We start from the raw sequence: 15,046 nt of genomic DNA on the forward strand, positions 1-15,046 counted from the left end.
TTGGCAAAGTCCCATGGCAAAAGGGACTGTGCACATGTGATTAAGTTAAGGTTCCCGAGATGGGGAGATTATCCTGGATTATCTGGGTGGGCACAATATAATCACAAGAGCCTTTAAAAGAGGGAGCCCAGAAGGGCAGAGTCAGAGAAGGAGATGAGTCTATGGAAGCAGAGGCTGGAGATCTGGCTGCTGGCCTTGAAGACGGAGGGAGGGGTCAGGAGCCAAGGAATATGCAGCCTCAAGAAGCAGGAAAAAGCAAGAAAATAGTCCTTCCCTGCAGCCTCCAGAAGGAGCACAGCCCTGCCCACACCCTGTGTGTAGCCCAGTGAAACCTGTTTTGGACTTCTGACTTACAGAACTGCAAGATAATAAATGTGTGCTGTTTGAAGTCACTAAGTTTGTGGCCACTCGTCACAGCAGCAGTAGGAAGTGAACCACCCCTCATCCCAGGGCCTGGCCCTTTCCCATCACATCACTGCCTCCTCAGCCCATGACCTGGGCATCCTCACCTCTGATCTCCTAAAACACTCTCCTGACATCTGTCACTCCGGAGACATCTGGGTTCATGATCTCTCTCCAGAATCCCCCCATCAATGACTGTCCACAGCATCGCCTGTTTCTCCCTTCCCTTCAGAGCAGAGATGTGCTGTCCCACAGGGAACTCTGGTTCTGCTGATGCCAAAGGGATTACTACAGTTCACAAACGGCTACTCAGAAATGTAGTTAACTCCTGCAGTCCCAGCTACTCAGGAGGCTGAGGTAGGAGGACTTCTTGAGCCCAGTAGTTCAAGGCCAGACTAGGCAACATAGAAAAATCCCAGCCTCTTAAAAAAAAGAAAGAAAGAAAGGAAGAAAGAAAGAAAGAAAGAAAGAAAGAAAGAAAGAAAGAAAGAAATGTGGGTGGCTGAGGCAGGAGAAATGCTTGAACCCGAGAGGCGGTGGAGGCTGCAGTGAGCTGACATCATGCCATTGCACTCCAGCCTGGGCGACAAAGGGAGACTCCATTAAAAAAAAAAAAAAAAGAAATATAGTTAACTACGTACACTGTTAAACTGAATTTTGTGCCTTGATGGCTTAAAACGAAATGGGGCATGACTGGGATGAGCAAATGGAAAAGACTGAATATGCCCAACGTTCGTCCTTATCTGAGGCTTGTCAAAATCAAATATAATAGAAATAAATCTCTGAAATTCAAATGTCTTATTTGAGAAGAAAAAATTGCAATTGGGTAGTTTTCAGTATGTCCAAAGAACAAAGAGAAGGTTAGTGTTTTATAAAAAAGAGAAATGTTACACATTGCTCTTTGAGACAGTTCATTGGCACAAGTAAGGTTTTGGGAAACTGGCAAGCTCTGATAGGTGAGTGACAGTGATGGGCAAAACTAGGCTTAGAGCTGTAGCACGTCGTTTCAGTAGATATCTGATAAAACAGGTTTCAGGTTATAGCAGGCAGTTTCAGCAGCCAGGCTTGCAGAGAATTCCATTTCTGGAGCAATGCCCTGAGTGCCTTTCCCTGGTTTCTCGGTTCTGTTTTAGTTGGGTATAACAAGAATAACTCAATGTGTATGATCAACTTTCACAGACTGTTAATCATGAATGCTTCTGATAGGTTATGTTTTCTCTTGTTTTCAAAGCAAACATTTTCCACCTTCAAACTGATTTGTTGCTGCTGAATTAACTCACTGCAAGATAAAAGTCTCACAGGAGTCAGTCAGGGACATGTGTTTCTTCTCTTCTGCTTAAGATTCTTCACTCATTCAACACTGCCCACATTTAGAGAACATTTGCTCTACGTCTGGTACTGAACCAGTTGTTGGAATTGTAGAAGGATGTGTGCTACACAGTCCAGCAGGAAAGGCAAACAATCACGTTATGCTCTGTGCCGCTTGCTCTGTTATGCCCCAGAAGGCTCTTAAATAACATATAAAACATCGTAGGATAATATGGCAGAATTATGTTAGGTGGAAAAAAAATCATAGACCAATAAATATTTGATGAATAAATAGACAAGACAGAGGTTTATGCTCCCTTATGTTAACAAGATGGCCAAGAAAGATTTAGTACCTTAGGTAAAGCAACAGTAAGACTGGATTCCACATTTTCATAGAAACGCAACATAACACACTGATTTCAAAACCCATGGCAATCAGTTCAACAGAATTTTTTGTTTGTTTTTAATGGCATGACTCAAGGGGACTTGGGGACTCAAATGTATTCTAATTCTTCAAAGTACAAGGAAATGTTTCTCTCTCATTCAGCATCTATCATGTACTAGTTGCTTGACATGCACTTTATTACCTCTTTTAAGTTTCACAATAATACTAAGAGATGGGTATTATGCCTATTTTACAGATACGGATGCTGAGAAGAGTTAAGAAACGTCCCGAGGTCACACAGGAAGTAGTCAAGACATGATGCACACTTAGGCCTATCATAGTCCAGAGACCAACTTAACTTGGTATAAAGCATTTTATTAGCAAATTAAAAGAAATTATTTTAATTTTAAGTGAATATTTTTAACATATATCTTAACAGAGATCACTAAGGAAATAAGATAGATTTTTCCATAAACCTGTATTCACACACATTTGATGGAAAGACTCCCAGATATAGTTGTGAGGATGACTCATGCTGACTGTGTCTGGCAAGACGTAATGAAGGTCTCGGCGATTAGGAAGCTGAGTTAGCTGCCCACCCTAGGTTTCTTGTTACCCTATGTTTCACCAGCAGGCGCTTCTCCTACAGTGAAAATGCAGGATCCAAGGCCTGAAGGAAAGAGTCCTTCCCTGATGACACTCCTGCTTTAATTGGTTTTTCTACAGCAGAAAATAATTTTACAGCAAAATTACCCAGGCTGATAATTCCAAGTGCCGATGATGATGCAGGGTAACCAGAACTTACACACATGGCTAGTGACAGTGAAAAACAGTGCAGTTACTTGAGAAAATCATTTGGTATTCGATTAGGTTATACATGTGTCTACTCCTATACCCAGCTCCCAAAGGAACCCAAGAGAAAGGAAGGCACCACCATGACAAGACAGGTACAAGAATGTTCAAAGCTTCTGCACAGCAAAGGAAACAATCTACAGAGTGAAAAGAATAAGAGAAAATATTTACAAACTACTCATCTGATGGGGGATTAATATCCAGAATATTATACAAAGAACTAAAATATCTCAACAGCAAAAAAAAAAAAAAAAAAAAAAAAAAAACTGATTAAAAAAATCGTCTCAACCCAAAATCTCCTGAAACTGATAAGCAACTTCAGCAAAGTCTCAGGATACAAAATCAATGTGCAAAAATCACAGGCATTCCTGTACAGCAATAACAGACTTAAAGAGAGCCAAACAAGAACGAACTGCCATTTACAATTGCTACAAAGAGAATAAAATACCTAGGAATGAAGAACATAAAGGACCTCTTCAAGGAGAACTACAAACCACTGCTCAATGAAATAAGAGAGGATACAAACAGACAGACAAACATTCCATGCTCATGGTTAGGAAGAATCAATATCGTGAAAATGGCCCATACTGCCCAAAGTAATTTATAAATTCAATGCTATCCCCATCAAGCTACCAATGACCTTCTTCACAGAACTGGAAAAAAAACACCTTAAACTTCATATGGAACCAAAAGATAGCCTGCATAGCCAAGTCCATTCTAAGCAAAAAGAACAAAGCTGGAGGCATCACACTACCTGACTTCAAACTATACTACAAGGCTACAGTAATCAAAACAGTATGGTACTGGTACCAAAACAGAGATACAGACCAATGGAACAGAACAGAGGCCTTGGAGGCAATGCCACACATCTACAACCATCTGATCTTTGACAAACCTCACAAAAACAAGCAATGGGGAAAGGATTCCCTGTTTAATAACTAGTGTTGGGAAAACTGACTAGCCATGTGCAGAAAGCAGAAACTGGACCCCTTCCTGACACCTTACACTAAAATCAACCCCAGATGGATTAAAGACTTAAACATAAGACCTAACACCATAAAAACCCTAGAAGAAAACCTAGGCAAAACCATTCAGGACATAGGCATAGGCAAGGATTTCATCACTAAAACACCAAAAGCATTGGCAACAAAAGTCAAAATAGACAAATGAGACCTAATTAAACTCCAGAGCTTCTGCACAGCAAAAGAAACAGTCATTAGAGTGAATCGGCAACCAACAGAATGGGAAAAATTTTTTGCAACCTACCCATCTGACAAAGGGCTAATATCCAGAATCTACAAAGAACTAAAACAGATTTACAAGAAAAAACAAACAAGCCCATTCAAAAGTGGGTGAAGGATATGAACAGACACTTTTCAAAAGAAGACATATATGAGGCCAACAAATATATGAAAAAATGATAATCATCACTGGTCATTAGAGAAATGCAAATCAAAACTACATTGAGATACCATCTCACGCCGGTTAGAATGGCAATCATTAAAAAATCTGGAGACAACAGATGCTGGAGAGGATGTGGAGAAATAGGAACACTTTTACAATGTTGGTGGGAGGGTAAATTAGTTCAACCATTGTGGAAGACAGTGTGGTGATTCCTCAAGGACCTAGAAACAGAAATTCCATTTGACCCAGCAATCCCTTTACTGGGTATATATCCAAAGGATTATAAATCGGTCTATTATAAGGACACATGCACATGAATGTTCATTGCGGCACTGTTTACAATAGCAAAGACTTGGAACCAACCCAAATGCCCATCGATGATAAAGACTAGACAGGGAAAATGTGGCACATATACATCATGGAATACTATGCAGCCACAAAAAAATGAAGAGTTCGTTTCCTTTGTAGGGACATGGATGAACCTGGAAACCATCATTCTCAGCAAACTGACACAAGAACAGAAAATCAAACACTGCATGTTCTCACTCATAGGCGGGTGTTGAACAATGAGAACGCATCGACACAGGGAGGGGAGCATCACACACTGGGGTCTGTAGTGGGGAGCTAGGGGAGGGACAGCAGAGGGTGGGGAGTTGGGGAGGGATAACATGGGGAGAAATGCCAGATATAGGTGATGGGGAGGAAGACAACAAACCACACTGCCATGTGTGTACCTATGCAACAATCTTGCATGTCCTTCACATGTACCCCAAAACCTAAAACGCAATAATACATACATATATATATATATATATATATATATGAAAAAAAATCGACAAATGATCTAAACAGACATTTCTCAAAAGAAAACACACAAATGGCCAATGAACATATAAAAAAAATACTCAACATCGCTAATCATCAGGGAAATGCAAATCAAAGCCACAATGAGGTATCATATACCCCATTCAGGCTGGCTACTGTCAAAAAGCAAAAAATAACCAACGCTGGAAAGGATGCAGAGAAAAGCGAACTCTTCAACACTGTTGTAACTAGTAAATAGTGTAGTCACTACGGAGAACACCATGGAGGTTCCCTCAAAAAACTACAAATAGAACTACCACATGATCCAGCAATCCCACTACTGGGAATCTGTTCAAAGGAAAGGAGATCACTGTATCAGGGAGACAACAGCACCCCCATGTTTACTACAGCACTATTCACAATAGCCAAGAGATGGAATCAACCTAGGGGTCCGACAACAGACGAAGAGATAAAGAAAATGTGGTGTGCATACGCCATGGAGTACTATTCAGCCATAAAAAAGAGTGAGATCCTATCATTTGCAGCAACATGGATGGAACTGAGAATATTATGTTAAGTGAAACAAGCTGGGAACAGAAGTAAAACACTGCATGTTCTCACTCACATGCGGAAGTTAAAAAAGTTAATCTCATAGAAGTAAAAAGTAGAACTGAGGATACTAGAGGCTGGGAATAGCAGGGGAAAGGGAAGAAAATGGAGATATTTCTTAAAGGGTATAAAATTACAGCTAGATATAAGGAGTAAGCTCTAGTGTTAGGTAAGATGACTATAGTTAACAATAATATTAATTATAGATAGCCAGGAGGAGGATAGTGAATGTTCCCAACACAAAGAAATAATCAGTGTCTGAGATGATGGGTATGCTAATTCCCCTGCTCTGTTCATCATACATTGTTTGTATCAAAAAATCTCTATGTACCTATGAATAAGTACAATTATTATCGGTCAATTTTAAAATTAAATAAAAAATAATGTTCCAAGCAGCTCCATTCACAATAGTCTCATACTGAAAACAACATACCCACCAACAGAAGAATGGACAAACAAAATGTATACAAAGAAGATCGAACTGATACATGTGACAACATGAATTATTCAAAACCACTACACTGAGTCAGACCTCCCATCTATGTGAAGTTCAAGAACAGGTAAGACCAACACGTGGTGATGGGGGCCAGTACAGTGGCCGAGGCAGGTGGAAGCACTGACTGGAAGGGACATGAGGGAGCCCTCTGGCCGACTAATAACACCTATGGCAACATCATGGGCCTATACGCCAGCAGAAACCCACAGAGCTTATATCCAAAACCCATGCACTCCACTGTATGCAACCTGCACACTGATTTAAAAAAAAAAAAAGGCCTGAATGAAGGCTGTAGAGTCAGATACACTCTGGTTTGAACTGCAGCTCTGTCACGTTACTCTGTCACTCATCTGTCAGCCTTACAATGGGGCACGTGCTGTTCTGGTCACCTGTGATTCATCAGTAAACAAAGCAGACAAAATGTCCTGTTCTTGAGTTCACATTCTAGTGAAAGGACACAGTCAATAAGCAATAAATGTAATAATTAAGTAAATTATGTAGTAGGTCGGATTGTGTGAAAATAGAGCTAGGTATTGTGAGCATGAGGCAGGCAGGGGTGAGGAGAACTGTAATTCTACAGTTAGGTGGGCAGGGTGGGCCTCCTTGAGAAGTTCTAGGTTGAAGGGAAGTACATAGGCCTTAAGCTGACTGTACACTTGGTCGCCTGAGAAACAGCAAGGCCAGGGGAGCCTACGTAGGGCTGCTGCCCATGCGGGTCTCTGTAAACCGTAAGGAAGATGTGGATTTTTTTTTTTTTTAAAGAGTCAGGGTCTTGCTCTCTCACCCAAACTGGAGTACAATGGCATGATCAAAGCTCACTGTAGCCTTGAACTCCTGGGGCTCAAGCAATCCTCCCATCTCAACCTCCTAAGTAGCTGAGACTACAGGTGCATTCCACCTCACCCAGCTAACTAGAAAAAAAAATTTTTTTGTAGCGATGAGGTCTCACTATGTTGCCCAGGCTGGTCTGTAACTCCTGGGCTCAAGCAATCCTCCTGCTTTGGCCTCCCAAAATGCTGAAATCACAGGTATGAGCCATTGCTCCCAGCTGAGTTTTTCACTTTTAGTGAGAAAGAAATAAACCTCTTCTTACTTTGTGGTTTTTCTGTTACATATGCAGGTGAACCTACCTATCTTTAAGTAATGTTCACCAGGAACAGATTCCCAAGGTGTTAGGACTTTAGTTACAACCCCCCAAATATTAATACTTTTAAGAGAACCAGTTGGCCAAATAATTCCCGAAGTCCATTTTAAAGGATAGTGACCTATCAGGAAATGCTGGGTCTCATCCTTATGGAAGGAAGGGAAGATATCCAAAAGCTGAAGGAAACAAAGTTCTCTCCAAGACCCCTAGGAGAGCCAAATCTCTACTTTCTGCTCTCTCACTATCTGTGCTACAGTGGGCTGGAAGTCAGGTTCCATGGTCCAGCATGGGGATATAGGAGTTGGCTGAAGACTCCTTTGTAACTCCCCTCCTACCCTTTTCATCTTGGGATCAGGCAGGACACTTCTAGCTGCGTCCCTACTCAAAGGAATTTCAAATACAATGGACAGCTGGGGTTCTCCAGTCAGTCCACCTTTGGAAGGTCAGTTCCAGCTCAACGTGCTGGAACTCTTAAGTCAACAGTCTGCCTTTAAAATAAAACAGAATATAACAAAGATGATAGCAGTCCAAAGGACTTTTAAAAGAGGATCCCAGGTTACTCAGCTCAGAAATAATCTTCTTCTCTACATAGACATTCTGAAAATATATTACTATCAGGTCATTTCTTTTCATCTTTTAAAACTCCATTTGGAAATCCTAGTTAAGACCATCATTAATAAAACAGTAACAAAACACCAAATCTTGGTCCCTTGATCTGATCTCACCCCTTACTTCTCTCATTTTTATGAGTTCACTGGTTTAGCCTGTCTTTGCCTCTCTCTGGGATCAATTTCTTTCCAGTAAGAGCAGTGAGGCACTAGCTATTCTACTTAGGAAGAGAGCTCCTCGCCTGTTCCTCATTCCCTGCACCTTGAGCCATTTCTCTTCCACTTCATAGGCATGGGAGTCCTTGTGAGCCCTTGCAGAGAACACTCCCATTGCCACCAGCAGGAAGGACTGAGTACCACTGATAGAGTGCTCCCAGAAAGATCTCTACCAGCCTTTTACTGTACATCTTCTCTATACTTAGCTCTGTGCTAGGAGCCAAAAGAGAAAAAAATGGCCATAATCTCTGCTTTTGAGCAATTCATAACCTAGTTGAAAGGACAGGATTTAAGTTTATCAAATAATTAACCAAGAAAGGTGATGGTGCATAATTAAGTTCTAAATTATATAAAAGGAAATCACTGAGTAACTGGGCTAAAGCTTCAGTGAGGACGTATTTGAGCATAAGCAAATTCTCTCAAGAAATTATTTAGATCTCATTAGACTAAGTCTAAAAGAATAAAGCTGTCTACTTGATAACTGGGTAGAGAAAAGAACAAAATATAGTAACAAGAATCTTCTGAAATCTTCTAAATAATTCTAGTTTATACGTGAATGTAAGATAAAGGAGAAACAGCCTTTAATAATTTCTACAAATGATTCTCAATTTTCATTAAACAGCTGTTTCAAACCTACTCTCATGCAAACTTGAGGGGCTCACTAAGAGAGAAATGGTCATATTCCATTTCCCCCTCCATCTCCTTTCTTTTTTTTTTTTTTGAGTCAGGGTCTCACTCTGTCACCCAGTGCAGTGGCACAATCTTGGCTTACTGCAGCCTCTGCCTCCCAGGACAAAGAGATTCTTCTGCCTCAGCCTCCTGAGTAGCTGGTATTATAGGTGTGCAGCACTGCCGCCCGGCTAATATCTTTCTAATAAGATATCAATAAACAGCGAAGTGGTCACATTTTGAACAGATAAAAGGGGAAGAAAGGAGACACAAAGATCTGGATGAAATAAAAATCTGAATAGTTAGAACCCGAATCAAAATGATGGTCATGAGGTAGGAGGTAGAACTTTACTCTGAACCAGATTGAAGACTGGCTGTAACAGAGAACAGGCAACACCACTACTCCATAAGACACACCCACTAGTGTATGTCAGTTTACCATTGCCATAGCAACACCCAGATGTCACCACCCCTTTCCACTGCAACAACCTGGAGGTTACCACCTCTTTTCCAGAAAATTCTGAATAATTTGCCTCTTAATATGCATGTAATTAAAAGTGGATATAAATACGACTGCAGAACTGACACTGAGTGGCTGCTCTTGAGGCTGCCTATAGGGTCTATCCCTGCTCTGCAGAGCAGTCACAGAGCTGTAACATTACGACCTCAATAAAGCTGTTTTCTTCTACCACTGGCTCACTCTTGAATTCTTTCCTGAGCAAAGTAAAGAACCTTCCTGGGCTAAGCCCCAGTTTTGGTGCTCGCCTATCCTGCACTGGTCCCTTTGTGACCAGAGCAAATAAATGCAAGGAATATGACAAGTGACCTGGATTATTCCTTTGTCCTACCAAGAAATGGCTGTGTCATATGAGCAAGGCATTTTCCTCTCTGTGTGAGTTCTTTAATCATAAGATGGGAAGGATAAGCTCTGCCACTTTCCTTGACAGCATTTATTCACACAAAGAGCAAACCAATAGAAAAAAAAAATGAAAAAGGTTTTCCTCTGTGAGAGTAAAAACAATTCTGGCCGGGCACAGTGGCTCATGCCTGTAATCCCAGCACTTTGGGAGGCCAAGCCAGGCAGATCACCTGAGGACAGGAGTTTGAGACCAGCCTGGCCAACAAAGTGAAACCTCATCTCTACTAAAAATACAAGAAATTAGCCGGGTGTGGTGGTGCATGCCTGTAGTCCCAGCTACTAGGGAGGTTGAGGCAGAAGAACTGCTTGAACCTGGTAGGTGGAGGTTGCAGTGAGCTGAGGTTGTGTCACTGCCCTACAGCCTGGGTGACAGAGCGAGCCTTTGTCTCAAAAACAACAACAACAAAAAACATTTCTAAAATTGTGTCTATTTTACAGGCACTTGTAGAAGTCTCAACAAGCTTCAACAACAATAACACCAACAAGTAAATTTCTGAGCAGTACAGTCTTACTGCTGAACAAGCTACCCAAATATATGTAGATACTGAACCTGTTATTTAATATGAAATAGCATAATTTTGATTGTGAAACACTGAACTAATGTAATGCATTATCTATTTATTTGCTTGCTTATTTATTTATTCATTTTTGCGACGGAGGCTCGCTCTGTTACCCAGGCTGGAATGCAGTGGCGCGATCTTGGCTCACTGCAACCTCCGCCTCCTGGGTTCAAGCAATTCTTCTGCCTCAGTCTCGGCACATGCCACCACGCCTGGCTAATTTTTGTATTTTTAGTAGAGATGGGGTTTCACCAAATTGGCCAGGCTGGTCTTGAACTCCTAACCTTGTGATCCGCCCGCCTCGGCTTCCGAAAGTGCTAGGATTACAGGCATGAGCCACCATGCCTGGCCTTATCTATTCATTTTTGAGACAGGGTCTCACTCTGTCACCCAGGCTGGAGTGCAGTGGGTTGATCTCAGCTCACTGTGGCCTCCATCTCCTGGGCTCAAGTGATTCTCCCATCTCAGCCTCCCGAGTAGCTGGGACCACAGGTGCATGCCACCACACCCAGCTAATTTTTTTATTTTTAGTAGAGATGAGGTTTCACCATGTTGTCCAGGCTGGTCTCAAACTCCAGCTCAAGTGATCTGCTTGCCTCAGCCTTCTGAAGTGTTGGGATCACAGGTGTGAGCCACCACATCTAGCTTTAGGCATTATTTTTAAACCAGTAACATTAAAGCAGATTTTTAAAAAGCAAAGCAACTAGGCCAGGTGTGGTGCCTCATGCCTATAGTCCCAGAGCTTTGGGGGGCTGAGGCAGGAGGATGGCTTGAGCTTAGGAGTTCAAAACCAGCCTAAGCACACAGTGAGACCTTGTCTCTACTAAAAATAAAAACATTTTTAAAAAATTGGCCCAGTGTGATGGCACACGCTCCTAAGCGCCTGTAGTTCCAGCTATTTAGAAGGCTGAGGTGAGAGGATCACATGAGACTGGGAGATGAGGCTGCAATGAGCTATGATCATGCAACTGTACTCCTGTCTGGGTAACAGCAAGAACCTGTCTCAAGAAAAAAAAAAAAGCAAAGCAACTCAATTTTCTTCCCCTAAATGTTCGAATGGGGCAGTTTCATCCTGAAATTGCTCAAATGGGGGAATACCAGAGAATGAGAAAAAATTTAAGCCCAAACAATAAACAGACCCAAGGAACATCCTTAGGGATATTTTACTCCATAGCCATAGGATGTGGCTTTCTATAAAGTAGAGGAACGTAAGATTCTAAGAAAATTTTCAGTTATTCAGGGTATGTTTATCTTTGCACTTTGAATGCCAATTACTTGCACAGACCAGTAAAATGTATGTTTTCTATCATACATTTCATTTTCTCACATTAACTTATTCATTTATCACACATGTCATTTTCTATCTCTTTCTGCAATCTCCTTGATGATAATTTTCTAGACTGGAAAACAGGCCTCAAATGTAGGGCTGGGACTTATTAAAACCAGATACAAAAATTCTCAGGTCCAAAGTAGCTCCTTTGGTATTGCAGAAGAGACAAATGTAAGCTTTCTCATCTATAAAATAGAATTTCTGTGTGAACTAGCAAATGTGAAAAGTTCCTAGCACAGATTCTGGCATATGAGAAGTGCTCAAAAAGGTAAAGTGCTTTCCTTAAACTTTGCTGAGCAGAACCTTACATGTCATCAGCATCTGACGAATCCTAGTCACTTAAATTCCAGTTCTGCATTCATGACATCCCATCAATCTATGTGTTCCAGTGACTGAGGCAATGCAGGTATGTGGGAGGAACAAAAGCAAACAAACAGAAACAGTCTAGGGTGTGTGGGGAAAACAAGAAGAAAAGAACAAGTGAAAAACCGTCCAGGATCCAGCCAAAACCAATTTGGGCAAGAACCAATCAAACAAGAATATATTACATGTAAGGGAGACTCCTAAGGCAAGAAATATTAGGAACTTATTAATATATTATCACATTAATAAGCGCAAAAGAAAAAATAAGCATAATTATTTTATTAGATGCTAAAAAGGCATTTGATAAAATTCAACATACTCTACTAATTTTAAAAGTGCAATATGGCGGGGCGCAGTGGCTCACAACTGTAATCCCAGCACTAGAAAAATATTTCTTTAATATAAATTTTAAAAATATATACTTCCCATAAATATATACTTCTACATATTTGTGTATAAATAGCATCAGGATTAGCAATGAGAGACCAGAACATTCCTTCTGAAGACAGAAACAATATAAGGAAAGGCTTATCTTTGTTACTTACTAAAACTCTGGAAAGCTGGCTGAAATAGTAAGAAATAAAAGGGATAAAGGCTGAAAGGGCTGGGCATGGTGGCTCACATCTGTAATCCCAGCACTTTTGGAGGCCAAGGCAGGCAGATTACCTGAGTTCGAGACGACCCTGGGCAACATGATGAAACCTCGTCTCCACTAAAAATAAAAAATTAGCCGGGCATGGTGGCAGGCGTCTGTAGTCCCAGCTACTCGGGAGGCTGAGGCAGCAGAATCGTTTGAATCTGGGAGGCAGAGGTTGCAGTGAGCTAAGATCGCATCACTGCACTCCAGCCTGGTGACAGAGCGAGACTCGGTCTCAAAGAAAAAAAAAAACCAAAAACCTTAACATCACAAAATCAGTGTTCAAATTTTAAAATATAGTATTTATTAACTCGTTCCCTACATGTACTGTTCTGTTTATTTTCTTACATAAATTTCTAAAAAGTAGATTGCAAGCTAGGCAGAGTGTCTCATGCCTGTAATCCCAGCACTTTGGGAAGCTGAGGCAGGAGGATCACTTGAGGTCAGGAGTTAAAGACCAAACTGGTTAACATAGCAAGCCCATTTCTACAAAAAAATAAAAAAAATTAAAAAAAAAATTGTTTTTTAATTAGCTGGGCATGGTGGCATGTGCCTGTAGTCTTAGCCACTTGGGAGGCTAAGGCAAGAGGATTGCTTGACCCCAGGCGTTCGAGGCAGCAGGGAGTTATGATCGTACCATTGCACTCCAGATTGAATGACAGAGTGAGATTCAAATTTTTCTTAAATTGGGTGGTAGGTTCTTGGGTGTTTGTTGTAAATATGATTCTTTACATCATATATATACTAAATATTCCTATGTATCTACTCAATACTTAGTAAAACACTTGTTATTTAATATAACAACTAGACATCATATTGGTTCAATTCTTTGGAAAAGATGAAGCAGATCTAAATATTAAAAATGGGACCTAGATACCTGGACGCATTAATTCACTACATTTTTCTTAAGCATCCACTATGGACTAATTGTTGAAAGGATACAAAATATGCAAAGTTTCCACTCTTTTTTTTTTTTTTTTTTTTTTTTGAGACAGAATCTCACTCTGTCGCCCAGGCTGGAGTGCAGTGGTGCCATCTTGGCTCACTGCAACCTCCACCTCCCGGGTTCAAGCAATTCTTCTGTCTCAGCCTCCTAGGCAGCAATATGAGACCCTGTATCTACAAAAAAAACTTTAAAAATTAGCTGGGCATGGTGGTGTGAGAACTGTGGTCCCAGCTACTTGCAGGGCTGAGGAGGGAGAACTGCTTGAACCCAGGAGGTCGAGGCTGCAGTGAGCTATGATCATACCATTATTGTGGCCTGGGTGACAGAGCAAGACCTGTCTCAAAAAACAAAACAAAACAAAAACTTTACAGGAAGAGAAGGTGGACTTTTAATAGTAGGACAGAGTAGGTGCAGCAAATCAGCACACCTGCCAAGAACAACAAAGAAGTCCAGCTGAAATGCAGAAATTATCTATTTTAAGGTAATAGAGAGCTTCCAGGCAATGAGAACGAGAACTGGAGAAGCCAAGACAAGAGAATCTTGAAAAGAAAGCTGACATTTGCAGTAAATTACAGATTCCAAGTACAGCCAAGAGGCTGAGAATCCAGGCTTTGTGTCCCTGGAGGGCTACTGCTAAGGGAAAGATACCAGCAAAATGGGGCGGGGGTGGGCAGTTTCAAGCATACTGCCAGTTTCCTTCTGAGGACATTATTAGCTGAATACTGAGAGTGCATGAGGTAGCAGATAACCTAAGCAAAAATCTTCTGAAAAGCAGTTTTGCTAGACAAAGATTTTGGGATCCATCAGGAGAGGGTGCACCAAGAACACATGAGGGTCTCACTTGAAAACTCTTGAGAGTGAGGGAGAATAAAAGTCTAGCAGACTGAGTCTTACCTGAGCTGCAAACCCAACCTCCATTTGGCACAGTTTCTAATCGGATTATGATGATCAGCCCAGCAGAGGGAAGAGTAAGCCCTGTCTGGGGGAAGATATCATCATGTGGAGCTCTAACAATTTTTGTTGTATATAACGTATGACATTACTAGACATGGCAAAAGACAGGACCATATAACTGAAAACTAAAAGGAAGAAAAACAGAAAACCAAAGATGATCAAATATTAGAGTTAGCCAACAAGTAACTAATAACAGTAATGATTATTAAAAAAAAAAAAACAAAAAAAAAACAGAAAGGGGCCAGGCATGGTGGCTCATGCTGTAATTCCAGCACTTTGGAAGGCCAAGGCAGGTAGATCACTTAAGGTCAGGAGTTCAAGCCCAACTTGACCAACATGGTGAAAACCTGTCTCCACTAAAAATACAAAAATTAGCCAGGCATGGCGGTGGGTACCTGTGATCCCAACTACTTGGGAAACTGAGGCAGGAGAATTGCTTG

The 15,046-nt window shown here is 41.1% G+C and overlaps 1 protein-coding gene across 2 annotated transcripts in view; it reads right to left on the reverse strand.

Annotated features, from left to right (window-relative positions):
* The window catches only part of PACS1 (phosphofurin acidic cluster sorting protein 1), a 173,828-nt gene that overhangs the window by 59,991 nt on the left and 98,791 nt on the right, over nucleotides 1-15,046 (reverse strand). The window contains exon 1 of one of the 2 annotated variants that reach the window (XM_064364728.1): nucleotides 14,547-14,576. The exons of the other annotated variant lie outside the window; for it this stretch is intronic. The gene's annotated coding sequence lies outside the window, so the exon portion shown is untranslated. Of the gene's footprint in view, nucleotides 1-14,546; nucleotides 14,577-15,046 lie in introns of those variants that run through there. 2 annotated transcript variants of the gene reach the window in all.

This window comes from Aotus nancymaae, unplaced genomic scaffold, assembly GCF_030222135.1.
Source record: "Aotus nancymaae isolate 86718 unplaced genomic scaffold, 86718_ANA_hifiasm-v0.15.2.pri h1tg000059l, whole genome shotgun sequence".
NCBI lineage: Eukaryota > Metazoa > Chordata > Mammalia > Primates > Aotidae > Aotus > Aotus nancymaae.